At 36.2% G+C, this 18604-nt stretch overlaps 1 protein-coding gene across 1 annotated transcript in view; it reads left to right on the top strand.

Annotated features, from left to right (window-relative positions):
- LOC111155266 (membrane associated guanylate kinase, WW and PDZ domain containing 2) overlaps positions 1-18604 on the top strand; it is a 1380110-nt gene that overhangs the window by 1031333 nt on the left and 330173 nt on the right.

Raw genomic sequence — 18604 nt, 5'->3', positions numbered from 1 at the left:
CGGTAGTACGAAGTATCTTTTCTCAGTAGTGTACTGGATTCTTCTTCTCTCTTTCTTTGTTGCTTCTTTTTCTTCGCTTCCCATGGAATCCTTCTCAGTCTGTCGTGTGATATCTGGGCTTCCTGAGTTTTCCAGCTCTCCCCTCTCACTGTGGAACATGGAACTTCCTAAATCACAGCAGCTTTAGGACTATCTCATATGTATTTCTATTAGTTTGCTGAGTATAGTATACTAATTTTCAACACCAATAAAGTAACTTGCAGGTTCTTTGTCACCTTTTATTTATTTGCCAGGTGGAAAAAATATCCTTTTTCTAACAGAAATTCTAAAACACAGACTTCTCTTTTATTTTCAAGTATTATCTCTGAGCAACAATAATTGATCTTTGAGCAGAAATAGATTTTTAATCACAAAATTTTATTGAAAGAAAAATGTCACCAGATCAAAGAGAATGTCTTAATGGAAATATCACTGTTATCTTAATTATAGTTGTTACTTAAAGCGCTGTATTTGTAGTCCTGATGTGATTTTCATTTGTGAATAAAGAAACTAATTTTTTTGAAGGGAAAAAAAACACTGAGATCTCTTTATGCAGAAATAAGTACCATCACTATTTCGATACAGTTTCTTGTTTTCTTTTTTAAAAAACCATCTCTGAGCACTTGAACTCTGATGCATTTTTTTAAAGAAACTATTTTAAATGTGTTTGTACTTTGCTTTTTTTCCTAACAAAAAGCCAGAGCATAATATCTCTGGAAAAAGTCACTTATATGTATATCAAATAGAACATTATAATCAGACATAATTGTATTTGTCTTCAAAGTTTTCCTTATGAACCCCAGTTGCCTCCCTTTCTACCAGAGTATCTTCTTTATAATTCAGGTCCCTTCTCCCATCACTCCAGCTCCACTGCTAAATGTCAGTCTTCTATTTCTGAAGCCTTCAAGGCAAGTTTGCGTGGGAAAAAAAGAATGAAAGGGATTCACCTACTTAATAATTTTCCAGTCCACATTTTCCACACCCACTTTCATCAGCTGTTTTCTGTATTTCAGATAATTTCAGGAAACCTCCTTCTTCCAATAATGAGGCAAAACCACACCTGATTGTTACCTGCCCTAAACTCTAAGTATGGACTATGAGTTCCCTTGGCACCCATTATGCCATCAGGTGCTACTATGGCTGCTATTACAATTACCACTGACAGCCGTGATGATTATGGTGATATGATGATGATGGTGATGATGGTGATGGTGATGACGGAGTAGCAACAGCAGTAGTTGTAGTCATAGTAGCATCTGACGTTGATTGAGTGCTAAGCACGTCCGGTACTCTACATTTCTATTCCTTATAACATGGAGCAGGGTAAAAAAACTGACGCTTGTCCAAGAAAACCCAACATTCAAATCAGCTTTGTTGGATGCAAACACCTATACCATTTCTGTCAAATGTATCTATTTAAATACTCAACTTCATTTTGACTTAATGCTATTACAGCAGGGTTGGTATTTGCAAACTACAACTCATATGTAAGCAAACTTTATATACTGTAATTTTATATAACTAATCATTTGCTTTGGAGCCTTGGTTATTTTGGTGGAGGATAAGAAAATTTGAACCTGCCAACTTAGGGCCTTTTTCTGCCCTTTTTGTTTAAAATAGCCTTGTTGAGGTGGTGGGGGAGGGGAAGGCAGGCACTAACCTGCCAATATTAAAGCTCAAATTCTCTATCAGATTTTTTCCCCAACAGGTCTCTTGTCTGCTCTCATCTAAGATGGAACCATGTAGTAGATGAGCATGTATCCCTATGGTAATGCAGGAGGGTCTGGGGTCAGAAGCTGTTCTTGGTCTTTGCTGGTCTGTTGCAGAACGGCTTACATCTGCCCAAGTTACAGTTCTGGCCCTTGTCCAGAGTTGTGAGGACTCCATACCCTGAGTCCTGTCTCCGGGGCTTTCCACCTCCATGTTCTACTCCCATCCAAGGTGAATGGAAGTCAGACATCGATTCTTAACTCTTCCTCTTTAGATCCCCACTTAAGTAGGCCTAAATTTCCTAAAATAAACAAGTGCTTAAATGAAGGGAAAGTCACCCATTGAGAACGTGAAAAAGAAAGGTATATTAATATGTGGACTATATGCCCTTTGTGTAGCAGAGGTGATTCTGGCAATGCTAGCCTTTCCTCAGAGAAGAATCTGAGACTACAAGTGAAAATGTCACCTAAGACCCTGACCCAACTATCATATCAATTAATACTTTAGTTAGTGATATTCTGTGTGCAAATTAATATTTCCAGTGCTTTTTACCTCAAAAGGCTGCTACAGATTAAAAATTATTGATTTCCTCTATTAGACCATTCGGCCCTCTAGAAGGGTCCGTGTGCTGTTTCTGCACAGTGCCCCTGCTGTTGAAAAGTTTGACTTTTTAAATGTCGAGTCTTACAAAGTTGTTGAATCCCACCTCATATCACACTGTCACTGCCTGTGTGATTTCCACACAGTCCAGTGTTACCACAGGTACGAATCACGGTTCCACTTGAGCCTTTCACATTTCCTGAAAGCCTGGCTTGTAAGTTAGACACGTCTGCAGGGCAGCCTAATTTGTGGGATTGACTGGCTTTTTCATGCCAGAGAACCCAGGCTCAGACCGACTCTGACAGCTTTATAAGAGTAATATTTTTCACTGAGGTGAAGCAGTTTCCAAGATTTTCCCTGTGTTTTAGGCATCGGGATAGCTTGCAGGCACATCAGGCATCATGTTTTCTATTCCAGGTCTTTTTCTGTAGATAGCATTAGGAAACCCAACTCTCAGCTTTCTTTTTATGTTTCTGTTTCCTTCCACCGTGATGCAAATCAGTAATGCAGTACCTACTATTAATTCCAAATCCCCTATTTTAAAAATATTATATCATACCTCACTACCTTATTTTTTAAATATTTTTTAAAGATTTTATTTATTTATTTGACCGAGATCACAATTAGGCAGAGAGGTAGGCAGAGAGAGGGGAAGGGAAGCAGGCTCCCTGCTGAGCAGAGAGCCCGATGTGGGGCTCGATCCCAGGACCCTGGGATCTTGACCTGAGCTGAAGGCAGAGGCTTTAACCCACTGAGCCATCCCGGTGCCCTTATTTTTAAAATCTTACCAAAAAGGATTTTTTGTTTGATTAGGATGAGATTTCATTTCCCTATCCCTCTGTCTAATCCAGTCCTTCTGTCTAAGAACACTGCAGAGATGGGCCAGAGCTAAACAGGGGAATATTCATGGTCCATCACAGCGGCCAAATCATTGGGAAAAATGTCCTGCCCTCTTTTGTGCTAGGAACTTACTAATGACCTTTCATTCTGTTTTTATGTGGATTAGGAAACTCAGGATTTGCATTAAAATTGCCCCACTTCCCCCTTTTAACAAAACCCCATGTTTGAAGTGAACACTCACATATGAAGGCAGTGCCAGTACAGTCTCTGTTAATAGGCACTTGGTTGCTTTTTGATACTGGCTGGTATTATCATGACTTGAGATTAACTGTAACCTAACTGAAGGTGTATTTGTAACATTAATACCATTCACCCACCTCAAATTTAAAGATGCTTATGTCAGGGCCCCTGGGTGGCTCGGTCAGTTAATATCTGACTCTTTGATCTCAGCTAAGGTCTTGATCTTATGGCATTGAGTTCAAGCCCCACATTGGGCTCCACACCAGGAATGGAGCCTCCTTAAAAAAAAAAAAAATGATGTTTATGTCCTGTCAAGACACAGTTCCCTACACTGTATTGCCAAGATATGGTGGGGTAGAGATTGTGATTCCAATATCTCTACTTCGGGATCTAACTAAAATAATCTGGACAGGAAATTATTTTGGCCAATCCCCCACACATCTGGCTATATAAATATAATTTATTGTCTGTATGTGGACATTTCTGTCATTAAATTTTAATAGGCAGCAGTAGCGCCTTAGATTAATACCAGGTGGGGAATCAGAAATCTCATTGTTACAGTTACACTCTGAATATTCAACTTCCTCCTTTCATGGTATGGGAAAAGCAGTTCCCTGCCTTATTTCTCAACTCTCAGCACCTTTCACACTCAGTGGTCTCTCTGTGACAGGTACTGCTGAGAAGTATATTTTTCCACCTAGAACAAGTATAAAACAGAGCACTGTGAACTTGGTCAGACTGCCTATTCTGTTAATGTTGAAAACCACCCCACACCACAAATGGAAAATATGGAAGCTATCCTCTTGTCCTTCCTCTTCCCAGAAAATATTGACAATTAGTGTTTTTACTGATTTTTCTCTTTCAGTGTCCTTTTCAAAAATGTATATGAACTACTACTTTGTTCTGACAGAAAAATCGCAAAGCTTAGTAGACCAGATAAAATGAGACTCTATGACAACCCCACATCACCCCGATTTGACAAATACCCAGCTTGCTTATCTGTTAAGCAGGCAAGTCCCTTAGGATCCATGAGTATCACAGCAAGAGGAAAATGTTGCTACTATCTAAGGGCTTGTAGAACTGTCACAGTGCTTCCTTGCACCCAGGATTGGTAGAAGGGGCCTCAGACAGCACCATCACAGAGAGCTCGTTCATCCTTCTGACATTAGTTTAGCAACCCCAGATCTGGGCTCAGTCTGATCCGTTTCACTGGTCTAAGTGGCATTTTCATTAAACAGTGCTCTGAGGCTGCATACTAAGTAGAAAATGAAATTAGGGCATATTCCTAAGTAGAATTCAGCTCATCCAATATAATAAACATAAGTAAATTTTAAATTTCATTTTTCCAACTCTTTAACTGTATTGATGTTCAATATTTAGTTGTCCCCAGAGATTTTAAATAGTAGAACTTCCTTGTATATATCAAATTTATTCAATTTAAAAAGACTGTTCCACTAGAAAAATGACATCTGTTGTGTGAATTCACCCCAAAATACCCAATTGACAAGAGTGGTGCTGACTTACTGCATTAGGATTATTTAAATCAATCGTAATGAATTATATCCATGAAATGTAACAACCTGTGATTCCAAGCTCTTCAAAAATTACCTGAGGATTTAGGTAGAATAAGATATACATGTATTTCTCTTAGTTGCACATATTATAAAATATAATGAATTAATAATTAGTGAAAGTATTTAAAGGCTGGCTCTGCCTGGTACCGTCAGTTCCATGGATACTAAGACTCCGTCTTGCACTCTTATACCCTAGCTGCTGCTTCCCTCTAAGTAGATGAGCAATAAATATTTCGTGAATGAAAAGAGGGGCTCAGAATGTTACATTATGAGAGTTACATTAGAGAATGCCATCAGTGACTAATTGCAAATTTCACTTAGACTAATACATCCAAATCTCATCAAGAACACTTTGAAGCACAAAACCATAGAATATCCTGTTGAAAGCCAGTCGTTTCAGGGGCATAAAAAGAAAACAGCAATCACAACCACCACTCAAATTTAAAAAACAAAACCAAAAACCATGGTAAAATGTGGCCATTTACCTTAGTTATTTTTTTTCTAAATCTTTGAAATCTTCAGTGATAAGGGACAGTGGAGAATTAAAGCAAATTTTTTAATTTTTTTTTTCCTTTCTCATAACCTGTCTTCTTCTTGACTCCCTGGAAAATGGTGGCTAAATAATTCTTAAAGCCCCCATTATTTATCAGTGTTCACTCTGAGTCAACAATTAAAATGTAGAGACTATTCTAGCATGAGAGAGCCTGGTACGAGTTGTTTAGCTCCCAGACCTCGCACCTGTCTGCACTCCCCATTTGGAGCTGAGCAACCCATAGAGCAGACTGATCTTCCTGTCGGGGAAAATATGACCAGTAAGGAGGAAGAAATCTCTCTCTCTCCAGCCTCCTACTGTGGGCCTGACCTCTTCCCTAAGCTTTTCCTCTTCTTAGCCTCATCAGCCGAGATTCATCTCTAAATAAGGCCTTGCATCCTGAAGCCAAAATGCCGTTCCTGGCCCCACAAAGGTGGCAAAACTCTGATAGAGCCTCACTGAGGAAACAACCTGCTTTGACCTTACCTGGCTTTTGTAACTTGCCTACCGCGATAACTTTACACCTAACGTTTCACTGAAAGCCAAATGCCCAGTGTCTGCAGTAGTTCTGAGATTATGATGATGATCTAGAAGGACAGATTCTCATAATGAATGGAATCCACTCTGCAGCCTTCACAGCGCCCAAAGAACCTATGGGCTCTCCTAAGGTCACTGTCAGTTTAAGAACAGTTATCCGTGGGGGAGAATTTCACCAAACCTGTTCTTTCTAGAGGCCTCTTCCTCCCCTCTGAATTAGTAAATTCTAGTCTGGCCTTAGGTCTAAATCACTACAATTAGTGTTTGCCCCACCCCATACTCTTGAAACTTTGTTATTGCAGCTTTTTCTTTCAAAAGGAACCTAAACTCCAGACTCACAGGCGTAACAACTAATGTAAATTAACGCCAGGCTTCCCAGTCTCTATGAGGAAAGCATACCAAAATTGTGCAGTGTTATAAATATAGTTATTCTCCTTTTGAACCTCAATGATATTTTCTCACTGCTTTTATCTTCTGGGGTTTTGTATAATGAAAACTTGATCCCCAAATCTGTAATTCTATAATTTCTCTAGTACTTGCCCCCTCCTTTTTTTTTTTTAAAACCCTGCATGGTTAGCAATTTCATATACAGTTTGGTCCATTTGCTTTGTTTGTATTCAATTTCAGGTTATTTTTTTCATCTTGTTTTATTTAGTTTTTGTTGGGTTTTGCCTTTTTTTTTTTTTCAAATAAATGTATGTCAATACGTGGTTTATAAAGAAGCCTTCTTCCCTTTCCTAACCCTTGACTCTACTGTACTACTCCTTTAATTAAACAGTTTCTTTAGTTTCTGGCTCTATTTCTTATGTATTTTTTTTAAATAAGCATAGGAATGTTTTTGTTTAGTAAAGTATCACACAGATCACTATAGCAGACCCTAGCGATTTTTCTTACAGGTTTCGCAGCTCTGCAATGGTGCACCCTGTGCGTAGACTGTGTTTGGGGTTTTTTTAAAACTTGTTCTGACTGGATATTGAGCTTGCTTCCATAGTTTGCTAGTAAAATAATACTGCAGTGAATAACTTTGTACATTTGTGGGGATTTTTTGTGGTTAAAATGGAAACTTAGAGGAAGGATTGTTGGATCAAAAGGTAACGTGTCTATTTTATGCCTAATTCCCCTCAAGAGACAGTACACCGTATTGATCATCCACCACCATGGTGGGAGGGGGCCAGTTCCTTTACAACCCTGCTTAAAGAGGGTGTCCTCAAGGTTTTTAATTTTTGCCAGTCTGGTAGGTAAGCAGTGGTATAGCAATATAGTGTTGATTTGGAATTCTGTTGTGATAAAGGAATTGGTCATCTTTTCAGGTATAAAGGACATTTGTGAATACTTTTGTAAACCGTCTTTCCTGGCAGTTGCACACTTCTATCAAGTTTTTAGTCTTTTTTTTCCTTCACTTTTTAAAACTTCTTTATGGGGATGCCTAGGTGGCTAAGTCAGCTAAGTGCCCAACTCTTGATTTCAACTCAGATCAGGATCTCAGAATCTTGAGATCCAGCCACAAGTTGGCCTCTGTGCTCAGCAGGCAGTCTGCTTTTCTCTCTCTCTCCCCCTCTCCTCCTGCCCTTCCCCCTGCTTGTGCACTCACTCTCTCTCTCTCAAAATAAATAAATAAATAAATAATAAGATAAATAATATAACATAAAAAATAAATAACATAAATTTTAAAATAAATACATTAAATAAATCTTTAAAAAATAGAAGTTCTTTTGGAAGGACAACAGCTTTTTATCACTAATAATATGTTACAAATCTTTTTCTCTGAGTTTGTCATTAATCTTGTCACATTGACTTTGATGTTTTGGACTGTGCAGAAATTCTTTGTTGCTTTTATGTACTCAAATTCACCAAGTTTGAATCCTAGGAAAGCCTTTCCTCACACCCAATTTATAAAGGAATTTATACCTACTATTATCACATTGTTTCATTTGTTTCTTCCCCATTTGGAGTTTAGTATGGTACACTGACTAAAAATCTATTTAAGTTTCTGCATCTTCACTGGATCCAATCTTGATAAATTCTATTTTCCTAAGAAATTATCCATTTCATTTAGATCTTCAATTTTGTTGGCATAGGTTTGTGCAACATATTCTACAGTTTTTATGATTGTTTCCCTGTGTCCTTCCTTACTTTGTTCTATGTGACTTATCTTTTAATCCTAAATTAGTATGTTTATTTTGCTGATTTTTAAAATGAAGCAGCATTTTGGTTACTCTTACTATTTTTCAGTTATCTAACATGAATTTTTTCTTTTGTCTTTCTTTTTGTGTTTTTTTTTTTTTTTCTTTGAGAAATTCTTTTTTTTTTTTTTTTTTTTTTTTATGTTTTTTTTTTTTTTTCCTTGAGAAATTCCTTTGTTGTTCTTTTTCTAGCTTTTGAATTAGGAACTCACCTTTATTATTTTTATTCATATATATATGACATAAAATTTTCTCTGATCACTGTTTTCATTGTACCTGACAGATTTTGCTGCTTAGTGTTTTCATTCTCGTTGCTTCTAGGAATTTGACAGTTTCAGTTTGCAGTTCCTTTTTGGCACAAAATTTGTTTATTTGGAGTTTCTAATTTCTAGATGAAAGTTCTTTTGATTATGATTTTATTATTACTGTCTAGATTTTATTACATTATGGTCATTGATGACTGCATTAATTTCCGCTTTGTGGAACTTATTAAGACTTTTTATAATGTAATATGTAGACAATTTTGGAGAATGTTCTGTGAGTACTTGAAAAGAATATATATTCCCTATGATGGAGGTCTAAAACTAGAAAAAGAGATGGGGGGGAGAACGAAAAGATTTTCCTAGTTAATTATATCACATTTAGTTCTTCTATATGTGTTATTTTGTCAGTTTGACCTATCTTCAGCTGGGAGCAGTCTTAAATATTTGTCATTAATGTAATTCTATTTCTTCTCACACTTCCTATAGTTATGAAGTTTTATAAAGGTGGTTTGTATTATTTATCATACAGATAGTTACCGTTATATCTTCATTATGAATTATGACCTTCATCATTATAATGTTCCTTATTCTTTTTTTTTTAAGATTTTATCTATTTATTTGAGAGATAGAATGAGAGGAGAGAGCAAGAGAGGGGAGAGGTCAGAGGGAGAAGCAGACACCCCACCGATGTGGGACTAGATCCTGGGACTCTAGGATCATGACCTGAGCTGAAGGCAGTTGCTTAACCAACTGAGCCACCCAGGTGCCCCTAATGTTCCTTATTCTTATTAATGCTTTTGACTTGAATTCTAAAATCTGATAGCAAGACTATTCCTCCTGTTGTCTTATTTTTTTCTATCTGAGTGGTATATCTTTGTCCAAGCCTTTACTTTTAGCTTTTTTGAGTAACTTTGTTTAAATGTGTCTGTTCTTTACAGGATAAACTGGGGTTTTCCTTTATGAGCTAATTAGAAAATCTTAAGAGAAGCAAATTGTGTTCATTTCTATATTTTAACTGTCATTTTATGTTATATTTGTTGACAATGTCATGTTCTAATGATTGTGGTTTTTGTCTCTGTGTAGTCTGTTTTCTTTGGGGTTTTGTTTGTTTTGGCATTTAGAACAGCCTATATTTGTGTTCTAATGTTTACCTTCATACTTTTATAAGACCCTTGTTCACTTGCTAATTTTAAGTGGTGTTCTGTACTCCCACCTATTACCAAAGCAACAATTAATCCTGTTCCCACCTTTGTTCTGCTCTGATATTGACAATTAAATCTATTGAATGATTACTATTAGTCCTTTTCTACACTTATCTCTTGGTTGAATTAAGGTTGGTTTAATTAAGTGGGGTACTTCAGGAAGTTTTCTTGGACATGGTACTCCCCTGAATTTTTGCATATTTAAAAAAAATTTTTTTTTATTTATTTGAGAAAGCAAGAGAGTGCAAGAGAGAGCATGAGTGGGGAGAGAGATAGAGGGAAAGGGAGAAACAGACTCCCCACTGAGCAGGGAGCCTGACACAGGGCTTGATCCCAGGAACCTGAGATCATGACCTGAGCCAAAGGCAGACGCTTAGCCAACTGCACCACCTAGGTGCCCCAGTTCATACATATTTTTAACACATGTGCGCATGCACGTGTATGTACATGTGTTGGGGGGTGTGTGAGTGTACTGGTATATATCTTGAAATTGTTCTGGGACCATGTTCCAAGTACATGGGGAGCCATTTCAATAGATATAGTTATTTTCTTTTTGAATTATAGTTTCAAGTATTAGTTCTATTTTCCTTTTCTTCTTCATCTTCATCCTCCTCCTCCTTCTCCTTCTCCCATTCTTCTTCTTCTTCTTCTTCTTCCTTCTCCTCCTCCTCCTCCTCTTCTTCTTCTTCTTCTTCTTCTTCTTCTCCATGTATTCCAATTATACATATACTGGATTATCTTTATCCTCTATATTAATGATTATTTTCTGATTCTTTTTACCTCTTGCTTATTTCGTTTTGTTCTCTTGACTATTGTTATGTCTTTCCTCAATGATCCCTATTATATTTTCAATTGAATCTATTTTCTGTTAGGCAGCTTGTAATTTAGTTTGAGTCTCAAATAGTTTTTTTTTTAATTTATTTTCTGATTTTGGTCACTTCTATCTTTATGCTTTTTGTCTGTTCAGAGCTTTTAAATTTTGATTCAAAAGGTTTTTCTATGTTTATAGATGCTTGTTTCAAAATATCTTGAGATTCATTACAATTTTCTCATTTGTGTTTTTGTTTTTGTTTTCTTTTGATGGAATGTAGCAAATTTCCATTTGCTATATTATTATGACTCTTATTCTTGATTTCTTAAAGTATGAATATTATCTGCTATTTTCTGTTGATTTTGAATTTTTTTTCATAGACCAACTAACAGTTTTATACAAGCGAAAATAAGGGATTTTGATGAGTTATTACATTGCCAGTTCAGGAGCACCCTCTTCTGTTTCTTTTGTGAAGTACTGATTCTTTAGTGAATAACATTTTTTCCCCCAGAGAGAGTACTTGTATGTCTTATTGTCTTAGAATTCTGTTTTAATTTCTACTTCATGCTTCTTTCCTATCATAACTAAATTTCTAAGGGCCATTTCCTCCATTGACATCAGCCCCCTCTTCTTAAGCAGAGCCTTCCCAAGACTCCACTTCTCATTCTACTCACTTGCAAACCCCTTGCATTCAACCCCGCAGCAGCTGTGTTCTGATCAACCATGTCTGCTGTCAGCATTTCCCCACGCAGGATAGGAATTTATCATTCCAAGAGTGATTTTGTCTGTTTTTTCATCCTCCGCTCCTGGTGCCCTCTCCTTTTTTCTGCAGACTCTCCACCTTTCTGATTCAGAAGGGGCTGACTCTGCTGGTTTGGGGCAATTATGTCTCTACTTACATGTAACTTTTGAGTTCATTGTATTTTCTTTCACCTAATTATGTTGTAGGTATGCATTATGGGTGGTTTTATTGCTCTCTTAGTGGATAGTTATGGCTTTTCAGGACATACAGAGAGGTTAAAATTTAGATGTCAGCCTTTATAGTATAGAAGCCCAGCGTACTTCAATAAATAATTTGAAGGGAATGATGATGATAAATAGATAGATCAATGGATGGATAAGTGTAGACTTAAACAGGTTAAGAGAAAACTGGAGTTGTATATTTCAAAGTTCTTGGCACATACTTTGCTTCCCAGGTCTTACTTTATGGCCAGCCCTTTTCCCAGAGCTCTAGTAATACAAAGAAAAACAGTAGGTTGATCACTTTTTGACCTTCGAATGGTGCTTGCAAACTTAAACCAAATATGACTTTTTCTGAGTCTTTACCAGACTTTCCCAGGCAGTATTCTTTTCTTGTGCCGTGCCCTCCAGCCACCATTTCTTGTCACCGTCTCAAAGAGATTGCAGTACTCTGCCATCTTTAAGTTAGCGTTGTGAACGTTCACATCTGTATTTGCTAGCTTTTCCCAAAAACATTATTGAGTGCACATTTCTTCACATATCAATATTGAATGGATTTTGTTAAAAACCAGAATGTATTCAGAATTTACTTTTATAATTACAAATGCATTGTTGAATATAGGAAAAGAAGAGACAAAATATAATAAAGTTTATTAACTTAAAAAGTCATCTTTTGTGTATTTTATTCTTGCACAGTATCCTTCTCTTCCTTTTTTCCTATAAAAACTCACAATGAGGACTCTTGTGTAAACTTACTTATACTCCTAATGACTACTAAAACTCCTAAGAACTTCTTGGAAACAAGTTATATGTAACTATTCCAGAAAAAAATTGAATTATATTTCCTAATTCATATAATATCTGTACAGCAAAAATCTAATGAAGATTGGGGAGAAGATTTTATTATGAGTATTAGCAATTACCATATTGTATACTATACACAATATTAATTGAACTAGGGAAATTTTGTATGTTTTTTTATGTTCTGTTGTAATGTCATTACCTCTAAAACACAAAAGCAAGAGTCTAAATTAAAAAAAAAAAAAAAAAAAAAAGTCCAAAAAAGTAATATAGTGTTAAAGGAAATGGTTTCTCATTTCTGGTCTCTGTTCTTGTTTCCAATATTTTAGTACTTTGTATGCTTCCTGAATTCATCTGCCTTTCTGGTTTTGGAGAGAATTTTAATCTGCCCAGGATGGGCCTCCACACAACCTTATATGAGTTAACATAACCCATGCTATGGCTCATATAGGACAGTGCCCCCAGAAAAGGAACAAAGCCTGATTCCAGATTTTAAACCTTATTATTGAATCTGTATCTTCTAAGATTCGAGATGCAGTAATAATTTAAACATAAATGTATTTACCTAGTTTCTCCAGGAAGCAGAAAGATAGGCAACGGGTGGGGGGGGGAACCCAAAATGATAGAATAGCAAAATTAAGTCTCTTGGGATTGTCTCTTGAAAAAAATTCAACATAATATAAAAAAAGAATATAAATACCAAATCCCACATTCTCATTTTGTTTAAAAAATCAACATTATTCAATGAGTTCAGTGTTACACATATTGGATGGAATATTAATGAAGTATGAGTATAAGTCATCTAATTGATATGGAGAGTTAGTAAAAGAGCTTTTTTCAGTGTTCATTTTGAAAGTATTTTAGACTTCCAAAAAAATTGCAAAATACCACAGTGTTTCCATGTACCTCTCACCTAGCTTCCCTTAATTTTAACATCTTTCGTAAGTCCAATTACTGAAGCCAGGACATTACCATTCATGTAGAGTATTAACTAATCTATAAACCTTACTTGAATTTTGCCAGTCATTCCATTAATGTCCTTTTTCTGGTCCAGGACCTGATCCCACAATGCATTTAGTTTCCGTCTAAATAGTTTCCTTCATACTGTGACGAAACCTAGTCTGTTTTTCTATTTCAGAGCCTTGACACTTTTAAAGGGTACTGACCAGTTCCTTTACGGAATGCCCCTCTATTTGACTTTGCCAGATGTGGCTTTGTTTCTACCAAAAAGACGCAGCCGCCAGCCATACCGGATTATTCTGCGGGTGGATTCTTGACCTGAGGTTAACTGTTACCTTGATCTCCCGGGTCAATAACTTGAATCTGTTTTGAAGAAAATGAGCTGGAGTCATGAGTCCTTTGGGGAAACAGGTCACAGAATTGAGAAGCTCAGAAATCAAAGTAGTGCTCTCAGTGCTTGAGATAAAAAGGAACATAGAGTCAAGTATGGGGTGGCCATTCCAGGACATGGGCAGGATGAGCAAGCAAAAGTAGACAGTCAGTAGAAAAGAAAGAAGATGTACACAATGAAATGGAGCTGAGAGAAAAACATAGACACAGAGAAAAGTGGCTTCGTTTAAAAGACTGAGTGAGATGAAAGGGAGCTTTCTGAGATACCCTAAGGTAATGTATCCTAGATTTCTTACAGCTGTACAGTATCCAGGTCCCATTTCCAAAAGAAATACTGTCCTTGGATTCTACAAGTTTCCCAGTCCCAGCCTGAAAACTGTTTCTCATGAGATCGCATGAAAGAGTGTTGGTTTTCTGCATTGGAAACGGATAAAACAAACAGAAACAAGCAAACAAATACATAAATTGGAAAGAGCAAATAAGTAAAAAAATATAGCTTGGTGGCCGGGGCAGAATCCAGGTGTAACTGGGTGCCCTTTTTAATCTTTTGCTCCTCTGGCAGTCTGGACTGACTACAAGTTAATCTCAAGAGTAACACAGACTTTTGCTGAGTGGATCATGATGGGAATAGCTCATCACTGAATTTGCTCCATGGTTCCATGGCCTGAAGAAAATCTCAATTAAAACAGTTTTTAATGCAGTATTAGCCTTGTTGATCTCAAGTGTTTATTTTCCCCAGCTGCACAGTATATGTTATTGTTTCATTAGTGTGACCTTAATCATTCTCAAATGTGTCAGGTATTGTTGAATACAGTAGTCTACGTAACCCAGGACCCGAGAGCACCAAGCTACATGCTTGCCTAATTGGGCAAGAGGTACAAAACTGGAAATTCTTTTTCTCAGTTGTTAGCTTACTTTTAAAGAGAAGCGGTTGGTTTTCAAAAACAAATTCAAGTCCAGATAGTTTGTTTTCACAGTGAAAGGTGAATCTTAACTTTCTTAACTTTCAGCATCTAGATGTATACTACCCGGCTTATAATCTTAAGTATATTTTATGACTTGTCTTTTTATGAGTGCAGAAAACCTTGTAGTTTTTCATTAACATTCTAGTCTTGACCTTTCTTTGCTGCTCAAGAAAACGTCACTAAGGGGAATACACACATACACACATGTGCACACATACACACATGTACATATTCATACACACAGAGAGCATTTTATTCATTGGTCATAGATTTGTGTACCCATTCTGCCACATTTACAAATGAGCTGATCTATAGATCTGTTACTGGGTTCTTGTAACATTCATTCATTAATTCCTTGCAGAATATTTGAAATGAAATGAATAACAGCCTTTTTTTTTTTTTAAGAATTTGTATATTTATTTGACAGACAGAGATCACAAGTAGGCAGAGAGGCAGGCAGGCAGAGAGAGAGGGGGAAGCAGGCTCCCTGCTGAGCCAGGAGTCCAACTCGGGGCTTGATCCCAGGACCCTGGGACCATAACCTGAGCTGAAGGCAGAGGCTTTAACCCACGAGCCACCCAGGCGCCTCAATAACAGGTCTTTATAACAGAAAGTTAGAGCTACAGTGTATTGTCTTCTCTCAAAATAAATAAATGAAAAATTAATAAGTTAATAAAGTAAAATGCAGGCTCCAAATTCAGACGTATGAGTTTAAAAATCGACCCATTAACTGTTAGAACCTCTTGGTATCTCCCTTTCCTCATCTTGTAAATTTTGAGGGTTAAGTCAAGTCAAGTCAGTGTTGAGGATTAAGTGATTTATTTTTCATAATGTACCTAAAACAATGCCTAGCACATAGCATTTAGCTCTCATTATGTTTTGCTGTCTCTTCTCACCTTGGCCCAAATGTGGTAGAAAATATAAGAAAAATTAGGTTGCAATTCATATATCTGAAATAAAATTTTAATAAAATTACTTTCCCCTCTCCCCAAAAAATGTGAGTCATGGAACACTAATAGTGAAAATGCTTGAAATACTTAATACTTAGAGTATAAATGTTTATAGAATAGATTTTGTCTTGGAATGAATTAATAATTTATTTTGGAAATGTGGAATAAGCAAGCAAACAAAATTTACTGATATGTAAGGCAAAACAAATCAGATTCCCCCTAAATGCTGATGAATACTTTCTGGTGGCAAGTAGGGCAGGATGCCAAATCAATAGTTTGCATTGCAAATCTACAAAGATAAAGAATCAATTAACTGTACTTTTGCAATGCATTGCTTAAAATCAGTAATTTACTCAAAGCTCAAAGACAAGGAATAAGTGAAGAAACAGTTTACATTATAAAATATGATTCTAAATTTTTTTTACTCTAAAATTTTAATCATGAAATGTTTTCTAAAAATACCAGTAAGACACAGGACTTGAAAAAAGAAGACACAAGACTAGTCATGTAATATTAACCATGTTAGCTATATATTAGTGAATATGATTTTTTACATATTATAGTCATAAGATGATATTAAACCTGTTATAATTATGGATTCATGTATTCAGCCATACTAATAAATAGTCATAATATCAGTTGCTATCCTCTGTATATTTTTCTATCTTAGCTGCTTGGAAAGGGCCCTCAGCAGATATCTGTCAAACGGATTCTTCTTTTTAATAGCCAAATTCTCCAATAGCTTGGGGGATTTGGTGAAAACCATCTGGACTGTTATTGTCCTTAATCTAAATTAAGTGTTGTTTATGCTGTGCTAGACAGAGTGTCTAAATTGATATCTAAATTGGTTAAGACCTCTAAAAGCAGAATATAGGAATTTTAAATTCTGAGTTGCTGATAGGGCAAATGAGTTAACACATGGAAAGCGCATCAGTACCTTGGTCATTGTAAATATTCAGTAATACTGTTGTTATCATCTTGAAGAAAAATTTCTTCAGGTATTGTATGTTTATGAAGACATGACTAATCTAAGAAAAATAAAGTCATAGTCTAGACTTCATGTTAAAACAAAAAAAGAAACACTAGAAAAATATCTTCAATATTTAAGTTAGGCTCCAGTGACAGACCTATAAAGGGAAACACTGAGAAATTTACCAAATAATATTTAAAATATCTGTGTTAATGAAAATGTTCAACAAAATTAAATCTAAACAAACTTCAAAAACATATATGCAACATGTGATAAAGAATTAATATCCTTTATAAGTAAAGAACTCTTAGGCATTGACTTTAAAAAATGAGAAAGGTTCAAAAGAAAAAATAATTACCTGAGGGTAAACATATAAAAAATGTTCAAACCAGCTAGCAACCCAAGAAAGGTGACTTAAAACAACTACAGGTTGCTATTTTAAAATCAATTTATTTGGTTTTTAAAATAATAATGCACCAGTACTTTATCTGCACATCCAAAAATTTGAAAGCTCTAAAAACTGCCTTTTGTAACTCATTTGGCAGCAAAATGTAACCTGACTTGGACACTCTGGAAGCAGAACTGTACTATCTGATATGAAGTACTCCTTATTTGTGCCTTTTAGTGCAAATCACATTATTTTGGTTGCATAAATAGTCACGTGTTTGATTATAAACTGCTTCCCCAGACTCTGCTTGGAGTGTTATGGGAAAGTAGGCATTTGCATCATGTTAACTTCTGAAAATCAAAAAAATTCTTAATTCCAAAACGAAATGTCCCTAAAAGTTTTGGCTGAGGAACTGCCTACCTGCTTTTAATTTGACAGGGCAGAAAAACAAAGTCATTCAGCAACCCCCCAGTAATATTACAACCTGTTCTATTTTGCGAGTGGGACAGTGATACTCTGGCAATGTATATCAAAAGCCATAAAAGCGTGTATGCCCTTTATGCCAAAACTCCACTTCTAGAAATTTATTATGACTAAGGACTCGGAAAATGATGAAAGATGTAGGTTTTAGTAAGTCCAACATAGTTGGCATATAACAGGTAAAAACTGGAAAAACCCAAATACTCAGCAACAGAAGAGGTGGGTTCGAACGGTCTCTAGCCACACCTCAGACCACCGCTGCACTGCTTTTAAGTGATATTGTACAGTAATACTCATTCACATTGAAGATGCCTTTGGTTATCTTGTTAGGAAGAAATATTGGGCTACAAAAACAATATGCACTGTATGATGTAATTTCTTAAAAATTATTTGTAATTATCTATGTCTGAAAATACTTTTGGATATTCACCAAAATATTAATAGTGGTTATCTCTGGATGGTCACATTGCAGATGTTTCTAATTTTCTTTTTATAACTATGCCTTGTCTACAGTGAACATGTGTTATTACTACAATAATAAAACTTTAAAGTTCATTTAAATATATCATTTAAAACATGCCAATATATCTGACTTAGATTCCAAGTTCTCTCTCTATATATAATTAATATCTATCAGGAAGAATGTAATGTTCATCATATTTATAGGAGTTAATAATTATAAAGGCTCAGTCCATTATCATATGGTTTCACTTATTTGTGGAACATAAGGAATAACATGGAGGCCATTAGGAGAAGGAAGGGAAAAAATAAAGGGGGAGAAAACAGAGTGGGAGATGAACCATGAGAGACTATGGATTCTGGGAAACAAACTGAGGTTTTTAGAAGGGAGAGGTGTGGGGGGATGGGTGAACCTGGTGATGGTTATTAAGGAGGGCACGGGTTGCATGGAGCACTGGGTGTTATACGCAAACAACGAATCATGGAACACTGCATCAAAAACTAATGGTGTACTGTATGGTGACTAACAAAACACAATAAAAAATGGATTAAAAAATATTTTTTTAAAGATTTTATTTATTTGCCAGAGAGAGAGAGAGTAAGCAAGTACACACAAGCAGGCAAAGGCAGCGAGAGAAGCCGGTTCCCTGCCGAGCAAGGAGCCCGATGCGGGACTCGATCCCAGGAACCTGGGATCATGACCTGAGCCGAAGGCAGCAGCTTAACCCACTGAGCCACCCAGGCGTCCCA

This window comes from Enhydra lutris, unplaced genomic scaffold (assembly GCF_002288905.1).
Source record: "Enhydra lutris kenyoni isolate GAN:26980312 unplaced genomic scaffold, ASM228890v2 scaffoldscaffold40, whole genome shotgun sequence".
Taxonomy (NCBI): domain Eukaryota; kingdom Metazoa; phylum Chordata; class Mammalia; order Carnivora; family Mustelidae; genus Enhydra; species Enhydra lutris.
This window is presented reverse-complemented; position numbering and strand designations above follow the sequence as displayed.